The sequence below is a fragment of the Delphinapterus leucas genome, chromosome 1 (assembly GCF_059928025.1).
Source record: "Delphinapterus leucas isolate spDelLeu-1000000601 "Yukka" chromosome 1, BTC_Dleu_Yukka2, whole genome shotgun sequence".
NCBI classification, from domain to species: Eukaryota; Metazoa; Chordata; class Mammalia; order Artiodactyla; family Monodontidae; genus Delphinapterus; species Delphinapterus leucas.
The window spans coordinates 57,387,364-57,406,426 of NC_143129.1; the positions used below are offsets into that span (position 1 = coordinate 57,387,364).

General features: G+C 48.4%; 1 protein-coding gene and 1 long non-coding RNA gene across 3 annotated transcripts in view; one reads left to right on the forward strand and one right to left on the reverse strand.

The window, feature by feature from the left end:
- The window catches only part of LOC111165682 (uncharacterized), a 144,552-nt gene extending 127,764 nt beyond the window's left edge, over positions 1-16,788 (reverse strand). For both annotated transcript variants that reach the window (XR_016395100.1, XR_016395099.1), the window contains exons 1-6: positions 15,840-16,788; positions 14,941-15,067; positions 6,694-14,729; positions 5,731-6,048; positions 4,509-4,678; positions 4,254-4,415 (exon numbers count right to left, since the gene is read on the reverse strand). This is a non-coding gene — a long non-coding RNA (uncharacterized LOC111165682). The remainder of the gene's footprint in view (positions 1-4,253; positions 4,416-4,508; positions 4,679-5,730; positions 6,049-6,693; positions 14,730-14,940; positions 15,068-15,839) is intronic.
- The window catches only part of CLEC20A (C-type lectin domain containing 20A), a 65,633-nt gene that overhangs the window by 4,447 nt on the left and 42,123 nt on the right, over positions 1-19,063 (forward strand).

The following is a 19,063-nucleotide window of genomic DNA, read 5'->3' on the forward strand; positions in this document are numbered from 1 at the left end:
CCCTAGGTTCTTCATGACGTTTTTTTTTTTCTTAAATTCCATATATATGTGTTAGCATACGGTATTTGTCTTTCTCCTTCTGACTTACTTCACTCTGTATGACGGACTCTAGGTCCATCCACCTCATTACAAATAGCTCAATTTCGTTCCTTTTTATGGCTGAGTAATATTCCATTGTGTATATGTGCCACATCTTCTTTATCCATTCATCTGATGATGGACACCTAGGTTGTTTCCATCTCCAGGCTATTGTAAATAGAGCTGCAATGAACATTTTGGTACATGACTCTTTTTGAATTATGGTTTTCTCAGGGTATATGCCCAGTAGTGGGATTGCTGGGTCGTATGGTAATTCTATTTGTAGTTTTTTAAGGAACCTCCATACTGTTCTCCATAGTGGCTGTCCCAATTCACATTCTCATCAGCAGTGCAAGAGTGTTCCCTTTTCTCCACACCCTCTCCAGCATTTATTTTTTCTAGATTTTTTGATGATGGCCATTCTGACTGGTGTGAGATGATATCTCATTGTAGTTTTGATTTGCATTTCTCTAATGATTAATGATGTTGTGCATTCTTTCATGTGTTTGTTGGCAGTCTGTATATCTTCTTTGGGGAAATGTCTATTTAGGTCTTCTGCCCATTTTTGGATTGGGTTGTTTGTTTCTTTGATATTGAGCTGCATGAGCTGCTTGTAAATTTTGGAGATTAATCCTTTGTCAGTTGCTTCATTTGCAAATATTTCCTCCCATTCTGAGGGTTGTCTTTTGGTCTTGTTTATGGTTTCCTTTGCTGTGCAGATGCTTTGAAGTTTCATTAGGTCCCATTTGTTTATTTTTGTTTTTATTTCCATTTCTCGAGGTGGGTCAGAAAGGATCTTGCTGTGATTTATGTCATAGAGTGTTCTGCCTATGTTTTCCTCTAAGAGTTTGATAGTTTCTGGCCTTACATTTAGGTCTTTAATCCATTTTGAGCTTATTTTTGTGTATGGTGTTAGGGAGTGATCTAATCTCATACTTTTACATGTACCTGTCCAGTTTTCCCAGCACCACTTATTGAAGAGGCTGTCCTTTCTCCACTGTACATTCCTGCCTCCTTTATCAAAGATAAGGTGACCATATGTGTGTGGGTTTATCTCTGGGCTTTCTATCCTGCTCCATTGATCTATCTTTCTGTTTTTGTGCCAGTACCATACTGTCTTGATTACTGTAACTTCGTAGTATAGTCTGAAGTCAGGGAGCCTGATTCCTCCAGCTCCGTTTTTCGTTCTCAAGATTGCTTTGGCTATTCGGGGTCTTTTGTGTTTCCATACATATTGTGAAATTTTTTGTTCCAGTTCTGTGAAAAATGCCAGTGGTAGTTTGATAGGGATTGCATTGAATCTGTAGATTGCTTTGGGTAGTAGAGTCATTTTCACAATGTTGATTCTTTCAATCCAAGAACATGGCATATCTCTCCATCTATTTGTATCATCTCTAATTTCTTTCATCAGTGTCTTATAATTTTCTGTATATAGGTCTTTTGTCTCCTTAGGTAGGTTTATTTCTAGATATTTTATTCTTTTTGTTGCAGTGGTAAATGGGAGTGTTTTCTTGATTTCACTTTCAGATTTTTCATCATTAGTGTATAGGAATGCCAGAGATTTCTGTGCATTAATTTTGTATCCTGCTACTTTGCCAAATTCATTGATTAGCTCTAGCAGTTTTCTGGTAGCATCTTTAGGATTCTCTATGTATAGTATCATGTCATCTGCAAACGGTGACAGCTTTACTTCTTCTTTTCCGATTTGGATTCCTTTTATTTCCTTTTCTTCTCTGATTGCTAAGTTCCTCAGAGCAACACAAGGCTTGAAAGTCCAGTTCAGACATAGAATTTTTGGCCTCCTTGGAATTCGGTACTAGAATGCAGTGGCACAGGGAGAGAGTCTTGCTGCCCGGCCTGCCGTCCAACCCCCTTTTATCCCCAGCAGGCTCTGGTGGCATGAAAGCTCTCACATGAGGCAGGTGGGTACCCAGCTCTGTGTCCAAGCAGACCCCCTGCAAACAGCTCCCCCTTGGCCATTCCAGGAACTGGCAACATGGTCTATCCAGGAAAGACAGACCTGAAAAGGGGCTTATGTGGCCCCAAGTACTTGGGAAATATTCCAGAAGCGGGGATGTGGGCTTATCCCATGAAAGTGCTGCATCAGGACCAGGATTCCTCTTGCCTGGATCTAAAGGCAGTGCTTACTAGGCATTATCATTCTTCTTATTGAGGAGGTAGTTCCTGACCCCAAAGTGGGTATTGGAGAAAGGAGTCCAGTCAAATATAAGTGGATTTTTTTTTTGAATACTGTGGTGTATTCTGCTCATTATAAAACTTTAGATGAGGTTAAAGAAGGGAATGAGTTTGGGGACTTCCTGGGTGGCGCAGTGGTTAAGAATCTGCCTGCAAATGCAGGGGATATGGGTTCGAGCCCTGGTCCAGGAAGATCCCACATGCCGTGGAGAAACTAAGTCCGTGCGCCACAACTACTGAGCCTGCATTCTAGAGCCCTCGAGCCACAACTACTGAAGCCTGCCACAACTACCAAAGCCTGTGCACCTAGAGCCCGTGCTCCACAACAAGAGAAGCCACCGCAATGAGAAGCCTGAGCACTGCAACGAAGAGTAGCCCCTGCTCGCTGCAACTAGAGAAAGCCCATGGGCAACAAGGAAGACCCAATGCAGCCAAAAATAAATAAATAAATAATTTTTTTTTTTTAAAAAAAGAAGGGAATGACTGTAGATGCTAGTGTTGCTACAAATGCCTCCCTGGAGGAGACCTGAACCAGGTCTCAAATGAACATCTGGGGAACATCTGTCCACTATATTTTTTATTAGCATTTATGATGGCCTTTTCACTTCATGACATCATCAGTCATATCATGTATTTTCTTAGACATTTTTCCTCTTTAAGTTTTTGTCTGGAAAACCACCCTAGCAAGACCTCAGTTTTCTGCCCATCTCATTTTTGTGTGTCCCTCAAAATGGAGACAACTCCTTAAATATCACCACTCCCACTCCTTGCCTTCATGGCATGTGGTTAAATAGTTTCTAAAATGTTTAGATTGGACCTCCCTGGTGGCGCAGTGGTTAAGAACCCGCCTGCCAATGCAGGGTACACGGGTTCGAGCCCTGGTCCAGGAAGATCCCACATGCCGTGGAGCAACTAAGCCCATGCACCACAACTACTGAGCCTGCAGTCTAGAGCCCGTGAGCCACAACTACTGAGCCCACGTGCCACAACTACTGAAGCCTGCGTGCCTAGAGCCCACACTCCTCAACAAGAGGAGCCACCGCGATGAGAAGCACGCACACTGCAACAAAGAGTAGTCCCTGCTCACTGCAACTAGAGAAAGCCCGTGTGCAGCAACGAAGACCCAACGCAGCCAAAAATAAATAAATGTATTTTTTTAAAAAAGCACGGAGTGCAAAAATAAAATAAAATAAAATGTTCAGATGAATTACCACATTCAAGGGCCAAGAAGGTTTCAGGAGTTTCAGAAGCGAAATGTTTGTCTGAAACAAGCTGCTTTGGATTATGTTTACATGACACAGGCGCGTTCCTCCTGGCCTTCCAAGTTTGGCCCAGAATCGTCCCCTCAGTCCTTTGCTTGGTGTCATTACAAGTAACAAATCAGAGTGTGAACATTCTCATTTTCTCTGTCTATCTCCAAAATGCCATTCTGGGATGGCCTGGTGGTGACTTAGGAAATAAATCTCAAGGCTCCGTGTAGCTGTCCTGTAGGTACTTGTCTTCCCCATGGGCCAGAGAGCATCCTTTGTGATGTTCATGTGATGTTCATGTTTATAACTGTAGAGTTTATTCTTTGGTTTAGGGCACGAAATGATGATCGGCTTACGCAGCTCCAGAGTTAAAGCAGAGAAGGTGGGGACACAGATTTCTCAGGTCTTCAATGAAACAGCTGAAGATCATTGTCCTAGCTTTTTGATGAAGTGGAAAGAATTTGGAATGTGAATCAGAGCAACTGTGCTTGATCCCAGAGCCCTTGTTCTGTCCTTTGTTGCACATGCACTTGCTGAAGCCCTTGGTGGTCGAGGCATCCGGGATGCCCAGGTGGGCGGCACCACATTCAGTGGGGGATTGTGACTTGGGTCCAGGTTTTTAGCCTCCCTCAGCCTCCCTTTCCCCTTCTGTAAATAGGCAATGACACAGACCCCTCTCAGGGAGAATGGGGAAATGTAAGAAGTGGAAACAGCACATGTGGCACTTACGTGGTCAAAATAAATCTTGCAGAGTAGGTGTCCTGGAGTCCAGCGGCTGCCTGGAGGAGCCAGGTGTGGTCCTGTTCTCATCCTGGGCTGGGAGCCCTGCACTGGCTGTAGCTGCTGCAGAGCAAGTTCTCCGTGGCTAGCAAAGAAGCGGAACTGCCATTTCTGTAGTACAAGGAGATTCTTGCAAGTTTAGCACCCTTCTACCCAACAAAGAAATGCATTATCTCTTTTTTTCCTTTTTTAATATTTACTTACTTATTTTGCTGCACCAGGCCTTAGGTGTGGCATGTGGGATCTTAGTTGTGGCAAGCATGCGGGATCTAGTTCCCTGACCAGGGATTGAACCTGGGCCCCCTGCATTGGGAGCGCGGAGTCTTAATCACTGGACCACCAGGGAAGTCCTGCATTATCTCTTCCTTGAGGCCCTGTTAAATATTGGAAAACACATTTTCGAATCTAACTTGAAAATATAATTTTTAGAAAGTGACAAACATTTTAGAAAAATGAAAATTTAAAGGGTTCTAGATGCATCGGGAGCTCAGTTATGACCTTCCCCAAGATCTCTCATCTCACCCAGAACCCATCTGCCCTCACGGAGCTGAGGGAACATTCATTTTCCTGAACTCTCACGAACAGTTTCCCTCTGGATCCAGCTCCATGTAACTGGGCAGCCAGTGTCTTGGGGACACAAAGTCAGAGGAAATTCTGAGCCAGGCCCTGTATTTGCTGGGAAGGTAGAGGGACCATTTCCAATTTTTCACTTCTTGCTCAAAGGGCAAAAATGACAGGTCTGTGTGGCCTAGTTACTGCTTTCTGTCTCTCCAGGCGCCAGCGCTCAGCTTCCTCCTTATTAATGTTCTGTGATGGTCCGCTCCTGGTGCTGGGTATCCATCACACAGGGTTCTTAGAGGGCAGACACCAGCAGGGAAGGTGTTGTGGGCTCACTCTCACAAATATCATCACTTGTATTATCAGAGCAATTACAAAATACTGCTCTTAAAAATGCAATAAGAAAATACCCAAATTGAGGACTCTCTGTATAATTTATTTGTCTGCCAACTTTCTATTTTTACGATAGAAGGTTGAACCCTGAGGGAAAATAAACCCCAGAGAAGTTTAGTTACCTTAAGTTCTTCCAGGAGATCAAGAAATTTAGACATTTTCTATCTTTTGTTTAAAAAGAACATTTTTTTGCCTCCCTAATTCCATGAAAAATAAAAAGAATGAAAGAAATTGTGATTGACAGCACAAAGATCTGGAGTTCAGGAGGCTCAGAGGAATGGGGGTGGGAGTGGAGGGGGTGTGTTTTAGGCTCAAATCAGAACCATTTAAGAAAAGAAAATGATGTGGTTGCAGAATGCAGGTTCTATAAGAACAGCTGGAGAATGAAAATGTCATTTCTTACAGAATTAATCCAATGCTGCACAACTGTTTGAGGATTCCTAAAAGTCCAGGTTGATGCTAATAAAGAGCTTACCTTCTGAAAGAATGGGGTTCAATGTTCCAGTGAGGTCAGGAAAAAGAAAAATAAGAAAAACCAGGCCTGGGAAAGCTGACGAGGCTGAGGGCAGGGGACAAAATGCTCAAGGAGTTGCTGAGCCTGAAGCCACACCAAGCCAGAGGCGATGCTCAGAAAGGAAGGAGGAACTGCTGACTCCGTGTCTCCTCGTGGAACAGTAGTGCCCAAAAGCTTTGGCTGGTATCTCTCCAAGTGTGGCCTACCCACCATGCCTTGGGATGGTGTTCGTTAAAATGCAGATTCCTGGGCCCCGTCCTTGTCTTCCCGAATTAGAACCTTTCGAAATGAGAAGGCGGAATGTGCATTTTATAACATAGCCCAGGGGCGCGTTATTCTCACGTCCCTCTCCAGTGCCCTCTTACACAGTCGGACAATAAACACCAGGTCCCCGCTGTGTGTGGAGAAACATCCCAGGAGTGGTGTGGATGTGCTGCTCCAGAGCCTCACACCTCACCTGTTTCTCTTCTCACAAGCAAAAAGCAGATTCAAATTGGGCAGATGGTGCGTTGCCCAGACGCGGAAGAAGCGTCAAGTCAGAAGCAGGGCGAGAGGGCAGGTTCTCACAAGTATCAGAGAACCTCGGGAGAAAATGCTAAACAGCTGTACCCAGGAGGGAGAGGAAGTGGTGGGGCAGGGGAGGGCCCCACTTCATGCCAGCGGGCCTGGGCCCTGCCTGCTCCTCTCCGCTACTCTGCCCCCTTCTCCCCCTCTTGGCTCCCCTCTCCCGGCAGAACCTCCCAGTTCCGCCCCAGCACCTGCAGGAGAACCCCAAGACCAGGACGCAGCAGGCTGGCTAACTAGCAAACCAAGAAGGCTGACCGCAGGTCTGGCCTTGACCACTAACCACCTTGTGCCTCCTCAGTTCTCTCTGCAAGCGCCCCCTCCTCCCTCTCCCCGCTCCGCCCCACCCCCTCCTTTTACCCCCGTTCCAGTACATCTGTGGCCAAGCCCGTGCGTGGCCTTGGAGCCTGCTCTGCGGGATGCGAATCCCTGAGGAGAAAAGTTTCTGGAAAGCAAACAGAAGGCTTTTGTCGGAACCCGAGCCGGGGTGAGGCCGCAGCGGACCTCCCAGCTCGGGGCTGCGACGCCGGGGTCCTCTGTCACAGATGAGGGGCCCTCCTCCTCCCGGGACGCCCTTCCTAGAGAGGTCAGCCCGCCGCTGGCTCCTGGCTCCAGACAGAGTGCGATGCCCGCGCCACCCAGTGGGCGCCACGGGAACTGCACCCCGCGAGCCCGGCTCCCTCCCGCCGCTCACGCTGGACACCGAGACAGTTAAGAACAATGCCTGGCGCCGAGTAGTGCGCGGTGTTAGGTTGCTGTCATTCCTGTGCCAGGAACGAATCCACTTTTAGCGAAAGAAGAGACCGGAATGGCAGTAATATCAGCAGCGTGGACGAAGACAGTAACATTACTATTTCGGCGGCGCTTGAAATTTTCCCCAGGGTCACGTTCTGGGCCAGCGGACTCTATCACAGCGCGTGGCAGAAGTGAGAGGTCTGCAGGACTATTACCAGTCTATGTCTTGGGGACCTTGAGGTCCATGCCTTAGAAGCATTCATTTATTCACTGAGCTGCCCTTGTCCTTTAAACTTCAGTCCCTGAAATCCGAAGGAAGCTGCCCAGGAAACTGCACCCCCTTCTGCGGCTCCGGTAGCTCTCCTATGGGTCTCGGTGCTTTTTATCTTTTCGCCTCGGAAAAGCAAAGGGATATTTTCCGCTGGCAACTTCCCCTACCTGTGGGGACAGAGAAAGGCTCAGAGAGGGGAAGGGAGGCTTCGGAGAAGGGGAGGGTGTTGTGGATTTCACCTCCTTGCCCTGAGGATGCTGCTTCCAGCCGGGAGGTGATAGAACACCTGAATCCATCGGGCTTGTCCTCCGCCCACCACACCCCTTGACATGGCCCCCTGGCTGATGTGGGAATAGAAAAGTGGTACCTGGCGGCCAGAGCAGGACTCCTCCAGCCGACCAGGTCTGCATTCCCACACCTGAGGCTGCCTTGAAACTCTGGATACCTCCCCAGTGGGGTTTGGGAGCCTCACTGAACACCATTTGTAGAAAATCAAGTCATTGTGAAGACGTGTGTATATATGTATGTATGTATGCTTCCTCACACCAGGTACTTGCATGACTTTCCCCAATACTTGTTCAAGTGTGCCCACATGTCTCCTCAGAGAAATTTCCCCTCACCACCCTAGGACCACAGCCCCTGATCCACCTCCTCTACTCTGGCATTATTCTAGGCAGAACAGGGTAACGGAGGGAACAACTGACACTCAGAGCCAAGGAAGGGAGAGGAAGTTGTAGAAGATGAGGTGTGAGAGGTGGCCAAGGGCCAAAACAGGTGGGGTCCTGACAGCCATAGTAAGGGGTGTGACTTATGTTCTGAGTCTGAAAAGGAGGGATGTGATCTGATTTTACATTTTTTTTTTTTTTGGCTGCTCTGCATGGCTTGCAGGATCTTAGTTCCCTGACCAGGAACTAAGAAAGCACCAAGTCCTAACCCCTGCACCACCAGGGAATTACGTTTTTTTTTTCTGATTTACATTTTTTAAAGATCACTCCGGCTGCCATTTGGAGGACTGATGAGGGGAGTATGGCAATAACATGAGCAGGGAGACTGGTTAGGAGGCCATCGGAAGTGACGATGTAGCTTGGCCTAGGCCAGTAGCAATAGAGATGGTGGGAGGAAGTCAGATTTGGGATATGTATCTGAGGGTGGAATGCACAGGAATCGCTGATGGATTTGGATCTGATGTGTGAGGGAAAGAGAGAGATAAAGGATCCTTTTCAGGGTTTTGTCCTGAGCAACTGGAAGGATGACAACTCTAACATGTACTGTTAGCCAGGCTAAGTCTTCTGAACCCTTGGCATATTTTAAAGTCATTACAACTTGACAACAGGGGACTTCCCTGGTGGTGCAGCCAATAAGACTCCGTGCTTCCAATGCAGGGGGCCCGGGTTTGATCCTTGGTCAGGGAACTAGATCCCACATACATGCCGTAACTAAGGAGCCCACATGCCGCAACTAAGGAGCCCACCTGCTGCAACTAAGACTCAGCACAACCAAATGAAAATAAATTTTAAAAAACTTGACAACACTCCTATGAACTAGGTGCTTTATTGTCCCCATTTTACAGAAGAAATTGAGGCACAGAGAGTTTAATCCATTTGCATAGTTTCACATGGCTAGCAAGTGGAAAAGCTCGGATTTGAACGAACTCAGTGTTTAACTACTGCACAGCTCTTCCTCTTTATAAAAAAAGAAGTATGCCATTAACTGTGATAGGGAAGGCTTGGGGAGGAATGGGGTGTTGGGGGAGTGTGAATCCAGAGTTCTGACTTGCATGTGTTCAGAGGAGATGCCTTTCAAACGTCCAAGTTAGGTGTATGACTCTGGTCCTGGAGGCAGGGAGGGAGCATTTGGGGCTGGAGTATTAACCATGGCAAGGAGAGAAGAGAGGTCTTGAAAGGATGGTGATGGAAACTGATCTCTCAGTGCAGTCCATCAAGCCTTTGGGGCATCAGGAAGGTGTTGAGGAAATTTTGTTCTAGCAGTGCTTGTTTTCATCTGAAGATGTCATGAAAAGTTCTGACCTTGCTCCAGAAAAACTGCATGTGCACACATGCAACATCTTCCACACAATTTCAGGGTGTCCATGGGCCCTCAGGAGCCATCCATGGGCCATTCTGGTGTTACTGTCAAACCTCCCCTCACCCATCAGCAACAGCAGATGTTACCACATCCCATAGGGTCTGACAGGACCTCTGACCAAGTCTCCACAGGTCCCAGCATCCTCTCTGGCTGCGTGAGGTGGCAGCTGCACCACTGGAAAAGCAGACTCGCTGGAGGGTAAGAATGGAGTCATTTTGGAATGGCTACGTAGGGCAGAGCTCCTCACCCACCCCTCCACCCCCGCAGGTGTTGCACCTATAAATGTTTGCTTTGGGTACGACCCCATGTGGAATAGAAGGATGTGCCCACACGAAGTCTTTTGCTCTTTCATTCATCTCTAGGTGATGTTATTAACCTGGCTATTCTCTAAGTTTAAAGACAAGAGTAGCTCATCGTGGGCACTGGCGGCTGTTGCTCTGTTTGTTTAGGCTGCCCCAGCTTCCAGCACGCCTCCTCTTTGGAGGGAACCCCCTTGTGTGAGTCTTGGCAGGAGGCAGGATCCATCAGGCCCTCTGGGAGTTGAAGGCCCAGGTGTTCCCCCATCTCCCCACCCCCACGGAGCTTATGGGCTCCCCGTCCTGGCCCAGGCAACTGGGGGCTCTGACCTGGGATGGGAAAAGCGCAGGGACAGAAGAGAACTCATCTGGGGCCGTGGCAGCTCGACCAGAAGACCATCGGTGAAGGCAGCGTTCCGTGCCCAGTGGCAGCAGTCCCGGCAGTGGCATCCTAACCGTAGCGTGGCCTCAGCTGGGTCTCCTGCCTTGGGACGTTTCCCCAGTGTGGGTCTCCAGCCTCCCCGCTGATGACATCTGTGTGCATCCCCACATCCACTGAGGAAGCTCCTTCCGTGCTTAAGCCAGTCAGCCAGTTCCGTGCCCCCCGCCACCCGGGCTCTGCTGGAGTGGCTGTGCTGAGCTTTCAGCTGCCGTCTCGCTCTGCCTACAGTAACAGTGTTTGGGGTTCTTCTCCCGGTCCCTGAAGTTACGATTCCTGGCCTGTCAAAGCCTTGCTATGCGACTCCTGCCAGATCCCCGCCTGTGTCCCTGAATGCCCGTGCCTTACAGGAGGAGGGCTTCTCTCCCAGCGAAGCCTCTGCGGGCGAGAGCCCCTATGTAGGTAGCAGCCAGCCCCCATCATAAAGGTTATAACTACCGCTGTCATGTCCCAGGGACAATCCTTTGACATTCCTGGCTCTAAATGAGTCATCAAACCTCCCAGTCTCACGTCCCTGATATTTTTTTCTGACTTCACAAGACCAACTGAGGCTGGAGTCCTCCTCCCAAGGAAGGCTGCAAGCCTCCAAGTCGGAGACTACGCTGGGAGGCCCCCAGCTTCTCCTGAGTGGGGCCTGGGCTATGGCTGGTGATGGCTGGGTCAGGATAGAGATGTCACAGCTTTTCCAAAGGCAGCAGATGACTGCAGGGTCCTCGGCACTATGCTGGAACATACCATCCTTTTTGAGAAGGAAGGAAACCCAGCAGCTCCCGACTCACGACTGTGTCCTCCTGCAGACAGTATGCAGCTGAGGTGTCCAGTCGTAGTGTCTGTTTGCTGGGCTCACATCTCGTGGCCACTGCCCCACCCACGGGCTGGGCAGAGCTTCCCTGGTACATGCTACTCACGGCCCCGAGGATTGTTGAAACCCCAAAACACTTCCATCCTGGGAGGTAAACAGCTGCTCCTCTGAGCCCACCCCCCAACCCAACTGTGACCTGCCCATCATTACCCTGGTCCTCCCCCAAGACCCCGAAGACCTCCCCATAACCCAGCAACTGGAGGGTCACAGCTGGCACAGACACAGGGTCGGGCCGGTGGTTAAATATTTTGGGTATCACCCCTGCCCTCAGGGGTTCTCAGAGCCCATTTTCTCCTGACGTGTCTCCAGTCACCACCCACACGACTGCGCAGTCCCACTACTTCTCACCCCCAAACTAATAGCCAGCCTGTCTTCCTCACCTGCTTCAAGTCCTTCCTTCTCCAGGGAACTGTCCTGATCTTGCCCTCATACCCACAACACACTGCCTTCCTCCAGGCTCATATGGACCCAAGGACCATATGAAGATCCTTGAGAGTCTTAAACTTATCCTTGCCCAGTTGATGGGATATAGATTCCTGTCTTATTGTTACCTGGGGGCAGGGAAGTGATGTCAGGACCTCTCGGGCCAGGGCCAAAGAGGGGAAGGTCCCAGGAAGGCCAGAACATAGCGAGTAGGACTGGTCTGAGAAGGGAAGCTCTTGAGAGAGGCCAAGCCGGAAGAACTCCAGGGCTAGGAGCCGTGAACAAGGCTGAGCCGGCCATCGGTCAGAGCAGGTACACACAGGTGGGGCTGAGGCAAGCGGAAGGTCAAAGGGTGGGTCACACCCAGAGTGGAATGAGGCAGAGCAGAAGGAGGTGTGGTAGGTGATCAGCTGAGTCTCAACCCCTGCATGGGGGTGGGGCTTGGGCCTTGCTCTGTGCCACGGTGGATACCTGGGAATGGAAGTTTGGAAACTCGAATCACATTTTCCCATAATGTGCCACGATTGCTTAGAAACTGCCTTCCTCAGCTGTCAGGGATCAGTGGCTTCTGACACAGACTTCATTTTTTCGTTCCATATATTTTTAATTGGCGTATAATTGCTCTACAATGTTGTGTTAGTTTCTGCTGTACAACAAAGTGAATCAGCTGTATGTATACATGCATCCCCTCCCTCGTGGGCCTCCCTCCCACGATGACTTTAAATCTCTCTGTTCCCTGTCAGTTAGCTAGCTGAACTTTCTACGGTGGCACCGATGAAGGTCACCATTCAGAGCCAGACCCAGATCCCGAGGGAGGGATTTCGTTGCCGTGGAGATGGAATCTGGGCTTGGCGCTGCTGGCTTGGCCGCTGGGTGTTCCTGGGGTTGACTCACAGCCCAGCACAGAGCAGGAGGACATCCTTGTGGACCCCAAACCTTTCCTTTCCCAACTTGATCCAGACCATGACTTCTGCTGGCCAGCTCTTTACCCTTGGTACCTGCTACGTGCCACCAAAACCTGGAGCCCCGGGAGCCCACAGCCAAGCCTACAGGAGCCAACCTTTGGCCTCCTTGGATCTCAGCCACACCCCAAAGACCCAGAGAAAAGTGACTCAGGTTGGACACAGTGGCTCCAAATGACCTCAAGTGACTCAAAGACAACAGAATGAGGTTGACACCCGGTGTTTCACTTACCAACTCGCTTTGTCATTTATCCGGCAGTGACTGCCATCATTTCCCAGCAGGTTTATCCAGCTATTTAAATGTGGGCAGGCTGGCTAAAATCCTCTCACTCTGGCTGCGTGTCAGGATCAGTCACCTGGGGGAGCTTTGGCAATCACTGAAGCCTCGGGCCTCCTGCAGAGATTTAATGGGGCCAGGGTGAAATCCTGTGCATCTGTGTGTTTCCAGAGCTTTCCTGGTGATTCGAATGTGCAGCCAGGTTTGAAACCCATGACTCTAACATTTGATTCTGTTGGGGAGAAGGATGCTAAACTGACATACTATTTCCACCCCCAACACAGCCGTGACCACATCTGCAGCCTGGTCCATGCCCTTGGCTGGTGGGCCTCTGGTGTGAACTGAGCTATGCTCATTTCTGACCCATAATTCTTTTTTTGGCCGCACAGCACGGCATGTGGGATGCTAGTTCCCCAACGAGGGATCGAACCCGTGCCCCCTGCAGTGGAAGTGCAGAGTCTTAACCACTGGACCGTCAGGGAAGTCCCCCATAATTGTCTCTGTATCCAATTCTTTCTCCTTCAGTTTTCAAAACGTTTATGTTTCTGCTTCATTCTCTGGACTGTGAGTTGAGAGTCTCATTCTATAGAACACTTCTGAAGGCAAATTATTACGTTACAAAAAAATCTAGTCATGGGAAAGTAGGTTGAGAAGGAAACAAGAAACGTCATCTTATTCTTAGACAGTTATGGATCCTTTACCTACACTCTGTTTTGTTTTGCTTATATGTCTTTCTTACATCAACACTTTGTTATAAATCTTTTGTTTGTCTGTCTTAGCTTTTTAATTTTCGAGACTTTTGAACATACACCAAAGTAGACAGAATGCTATGATGAGCTATCACACACCCGTCAAACCCCAGCAACGTCCAAACTGGTCCCATTCCCCCCACTCTCAACAATTTAGCCCATCTTCTATTATTCTGAAGCAAATCCCAGATATCATACTATTTCATCTGTAAAAGTCTTAGTAAATCACTCAGAAAGAACTCTTTTTGTATCATAACCAGTAATTCCTGGTGTTTGAATTCCCCAATTGTCTCAAAATTATCATAAATGGATTTTTAGAAAAACAGTTTGAATCAGGGTTTAAATAAGGTTCACCTGTTGAAATTGGCTGCTATAACTTTTGTTTTAATCTATAGGTTACTCCTGTCTTTTTTTTTTTTTTTCTCTCAATCTGTTTGTTGAAGACACTGGGTTGTTTATTCTGTAGATTTGTCCACAATCTAGATTTTGCTGATAACGTTCCTATGGTGTAATTTTACAGGATCTCTGTCCCTGTTTTTCCTGTAAATTGGTACTTGGATCTAGAGCTTAATCATATTCAGGTTTGGTTTCAGTGGTGGGATATTCTTCCAACAGGAGGCACGTGATGTCTGTCTCTTTCCGTGATATTAGATGCTGCAGATTCAATGCCTGAATCTTTTGAAATATCACTCTTTCAAAATAGTCATATCTGATTCTATCATTTTCTCCTTCATAGAAGTATTCCTACTTATAAATAAAGGAGGAATAATAGAATCATATATTACTGTTTATCTACTGTTTGACACCCAGGATAATTGCTTGATTTCCTCCCTTTATTTACCATTTTCAAAACAATGAATTGCTTTCTTACCATCCTCCAACAGTGAACAATCAGAGTTTAGTTTAGTTTTTAGTATTACTATGAATTCATGGATTTTTAACACATTTGATGTGTTTCAATTCGTTGCAGTTAATACTCTCACTGATGCTCAAGTGGCCCCATTTTGATCAGCGGGAGTCTCTTCCAGTTGGTTCCTGAATCTTTTAAACATGACTTGAGAAGACTTGTACATTTTCTGCTTAGACCTAGAATCAGCCATTTCTCCCAAAGCTCTGATGCCTTTCGGTGGGAAGTGGTATTTGGAGACCTCACTTTGGACGTGCAAAGTTGACATATTCTTTTATCTGACCAAAGTGTCCCCAGATTTCAGTTTCTCTATGCTGGTCTTAGAGTTAGAGTAGGTATTGGCTTTAGTTCTGAGGCCACTAGCACTGAATCCACAAATGCTGATGCTCACTAGGTGGGGAGAGACAAAGACAGTCGTAAGGTGTAGGCAGCAGGTAGAGGGGGAGGCAGGTGGGGGAAGCCTTCTAGACCAGCGGTCCCCAACCTTTTTGGCACCAGGGACCAGTTTCATGGAAGACAATTTTTCCACGGCCGGGGCGGGGTGTTGGGGACCCCTGTTCTAGAGCACTGTTTCTCAAATCTTAATGCGCGTGCGAATTACCTGGCGATCTTGTTGAAAGGCAGAGTCTGATTTAGCAGGTCCGCGGGGCATGAAATGTTGCACATCTAAAAAGCCTCCGATGGATACAGGGATGCTTGTCCACGGCCGCACTCTGAGTGGCCAGGCTCTACAAGCAATAAGCAGTAAGTGGGGTATTAGCACTAAATGCTAAAGGAGCTCAGAGCAGGGGTGAGGGAGCCATCATAGAGGAGGTGGCATTTTTGCTGTGACTTTTTTTAAAAATCAGGAGCCACAGCAACAGAGAAGTGGCATCTTCACTTTTAAATTTAAAAAAATTATTATTAAGGTATAACATTCATAGATCAAAGGGAACAAATCATAAGTGTACCGCTTGATCCAGTTTTTGAGATAAAATTCACACACCATAAAATTCACCCCTTTAAAGTATACACTTCAGTCATCTTTCATACAGTCACAGAATTGTATAACCATTGCCACTAACTAATTCCAGAACATTCCCATCGTACCCCAAAAGAAATCCCATATCCATTAGCACTCATTCTCCACTTCCCCCTCCCCCAGACCCCAGCAATCACTAATCTACAATATTTTCTATCTCGGTGGATTTGCCTGTTCTGGACTTTTCGTATTAATAAAATCATACTATTATATATATAGTCTTTTGTGACTGGCTTCTTTCACTAAGCATAATGTTTTCAAGGACCATTCATGCTGTAGCATGTATCAGTACATCATTCCTTTTTATGGTTGAGTAATATACCATGGTATGGATGGGTCACATTTTGTTTGTCATTCATCACCAGCTGATAGACATTTGGGTTATTTCTCCCTTTTAGCTGTTATGAATAATGCTGCTATAAACACTCACGCACACATTTTCTGTGTGGCACATATTTTCGATTCTTTGGGGTGTATACCTAGGAGTGCAACTGCTGGGTCATAATGGTAACTCCATTAAATTTTTGAGGAACTGCCGAACTGTCTTCCAAAGCAGCTGCACCATCTAACATCTGCAGTTTGATGCATGCACTTTTATACATAGCACACACCCATATCGCCACCACCCAGATTAAGAAATAGGATGTTATCAGCACTCTAGAACCCTCCCTTGACTGGACCTCTAGTTTGACCTCTGTCACCATTGATGGCTGGGACTTTGAGAGGTAGAACTGGGGAAACATTTCCACAATGAACCAGGCAGGGCTTTAAATCCAGCTTTAAATCCTTCCATGTGGACAGGTACGCAGCTTTTCCTGTTGTACCAAGGCCTGGTGAGCAAAGAGGTTTCCTCCCTCCTCACCTCACTTCCTGCACAGCCAGTGGACCCTTTCAGAGGAATAACAAGTGGCAGGTTTGGGATCCTCTGGGAGCCTCGGGAGCAGCTGAAGTGAGGAAGCAATGTGCCTGATGCCCAAGATTCATTCTGAAGGACAACTTTAGCCCGAAGCACCCTGGTTAAGCCTGCTGTGTGGCCCATGGCTGCGATGGAGGAGTCTGCCTTTGCAATGGTCCTGTCACCATCCTCCCTGCCCCTTTAGTGTCCCCTTACCTCCCACCAGCAGGCCCTTCAGACCCCAGCCCGCCCATAGCCACCGAGGCAGGACTTTCTGAGCAGGTCTCTGGCCATCAGGGAACCGTGCAGGGCAGCCTTCTGTTCTGCGGCCAGAATCTGCAGAGTGTGCTCGGCCAAGCGATGCTCCCGGGAGGGCGCCCTTGCAGAGGCAGGCCTGGTGCTGCCACAGTGAGGCCCCGGCCCCGGGAGGCCCTTTCTCCCACCTCAGTGGTTCTCCTGCGTCCAGCCCTGCAGTCCATCCTTTTCCCCTAAACTGGCCTTCTCCCTCTGGCCTTATCCCAGCACACACAGGGAATCACACACACACACACACACACACACACACACACACACACACACACACTCAAAACTGCTCAGAGAGATTAATCTCTGACCTGCAAATCTTTTATTGCCAATGACCTTTCCATACTAGCACCCACCCCCGCCCTGGAAGTCACTCCTGCCAGCTCCTCTAAGAGACTGTGTGAGACACCCCTTGGCAGGTGCTCTGGCCTTTCTCTCAAAATACCACCCCCGACACAAACAGCCTGAAATTGTCACGTCCCTCCAGCCCACTGTCTGGGAATCTACCACTCAGAGGTGAATTTGGGTAATCTTGAAAAGATACACATGTCCCTGGGAGGATCAATCTGCCATATATCAGGGTGTGTTAGCTTAATGGACTACTCAGCTGCCAACAGAGCTGAGAAGGGCAGCTGCAGGCCTGGGGGTGTGGATGGGGAGTGGAGGGGTAGAAAACTCTGGAGCATGGCCTCCACGACAGGCAGGGTGGTCTGGGGCGTGCTGCAGGAGCTCTGGGAGTGCCCCATGCAGTCCGAGGCTCTGGAGAGGCTAAGTCCCAAGTCAGGGTCTAGAAAGGGAAATGGGAGGAAGCCAAAACGAACTTTTTAAGGTTCCATATTTTATATGCACCAGGCAGGGGTTGGAAGCCAAACTGCCTTCCTCTTCCCCGGGGTCCCCTCGCTCTTCCCACACTTTCTTTCCTCTCCTCCACACTGCCCTTCCCCTATTTCTTTCCTCTGACCCTAGAACAGAAAATAATCTCACTAGTTCTCTCTTCTCTATATTAAAGATTTGAAAGTCTTTAGGGGGCTAGCCTTAGAATCTAACGATTGTTATGGCACCACTTTTTGGGAAAATTGCATGGTCTAGCCCTGTGCCTGGCTCAGCAGGTGCTCGCCCAATGCTGGTTAAGTAAATAAGGGAGTAAAGGAAAGTCACTTCATTGTGAATCCCAAATGCCAGACTGGGCGGTGGCCTTTTGGAACCGATCCCTATGTGGGTGACCACTGGCTTGCCGGTGGGCACAGATCAGAGGTGTCAGGTGTCCTGGGCTCCCACAAGATTCCAAAGATGAAGCCGGGGTGGGACCCAGGACCCAGACCCCTAAACTTGTGTGATTTCCTTCCTTGTGTCTTTGCAGCTTTTCCTTCTGGAGAGGTCAGTGGGGCAGGGACTGATGGGGTCACAGTGCCCTCTGCTGGTCCGTTTTCATAGTCGGTTTTTACATACTTGGGTTTACATTTATGTTTACTCTTGTTTTGAATGGGCTTGGGAGAGGCTGGAAGGGTGGGTTTCTGGTTTTATTCCAGGCCCACTCTTCATGAATGTCAAGACTGAAGGTGGCGCTCAGTGATAAAAATAGATGTCAGGGTGGGCTCCCAGGCATTAATAATTTAATTGACAGTAGGTATTTTTTTATTATTTTTTTTTGCAGTACATGGGCCTTTCACTGCTGTGGCCTCTCCCACTGCGGAGCACAGGCTCCGGACGTGCAGGCTCAGCGGCCACAGCTCACGGGCCCAGCCGCTCCGCGGCACGTGGGATCTTCCCGGACCGGGGCACGAACCCGTGTCCCCTGCATCGGCAGGCGCACTCTCAACCACTGCGGCACCAGGGAAGCCCTGACAGTAGGTTTTGTTTCTGTTTTAACAACCTCCCTGGCCCGAGTGCCTAAGTGTCAAGTGGAACTAGCTTCTCCTCCAGTCTTAGTGCTGCATCTCTGATGCCAATGGGTTCTCTCACATGCTTTTAAGAGGCACAGGTCTGGTTTTCCCTGAGTGAGCTGAGAGACCTGTCTCTAAGAAAGAGAAGCAACAGTGCCCACAGCAGGACTGGCTCCTGAACAGAGGTTGGCATTGAGTTTTCCCTCCTCATCACAAACGTTGGCTCCCCCCAAAGCCCAGCAGATACTAAAGAGCTCCTGGGTCGAAGGGTAGCGGGCAGGAGAACCATCCACAGGGGTAAAGAACCCAAGGCCACTAACCCAAACTGTGGCAGCCCCTTGCTCAATGAAGCCCCCTATCTTCCATACACCTGCTGGCCCAGCATAGAGCACTGCTTCTCAGAGTACAATGGACACTGGAGTCACCTGAGAAGTCTTGTTAAAATGCAGGTCCCGATTCAGTAGGTCTGGCATATAGCCTGAGACTCTGCATTTCTAACAGGCCCCCAGGTAATGCCAATGCTGCTGGCCCAGGAACACACGGGGAGATTCTGACATCAGAGTGCTCGAGTTCAAACTCCAGCTCTGCCACTTATTCTGTGACCCCGGACAGATTACTTTCA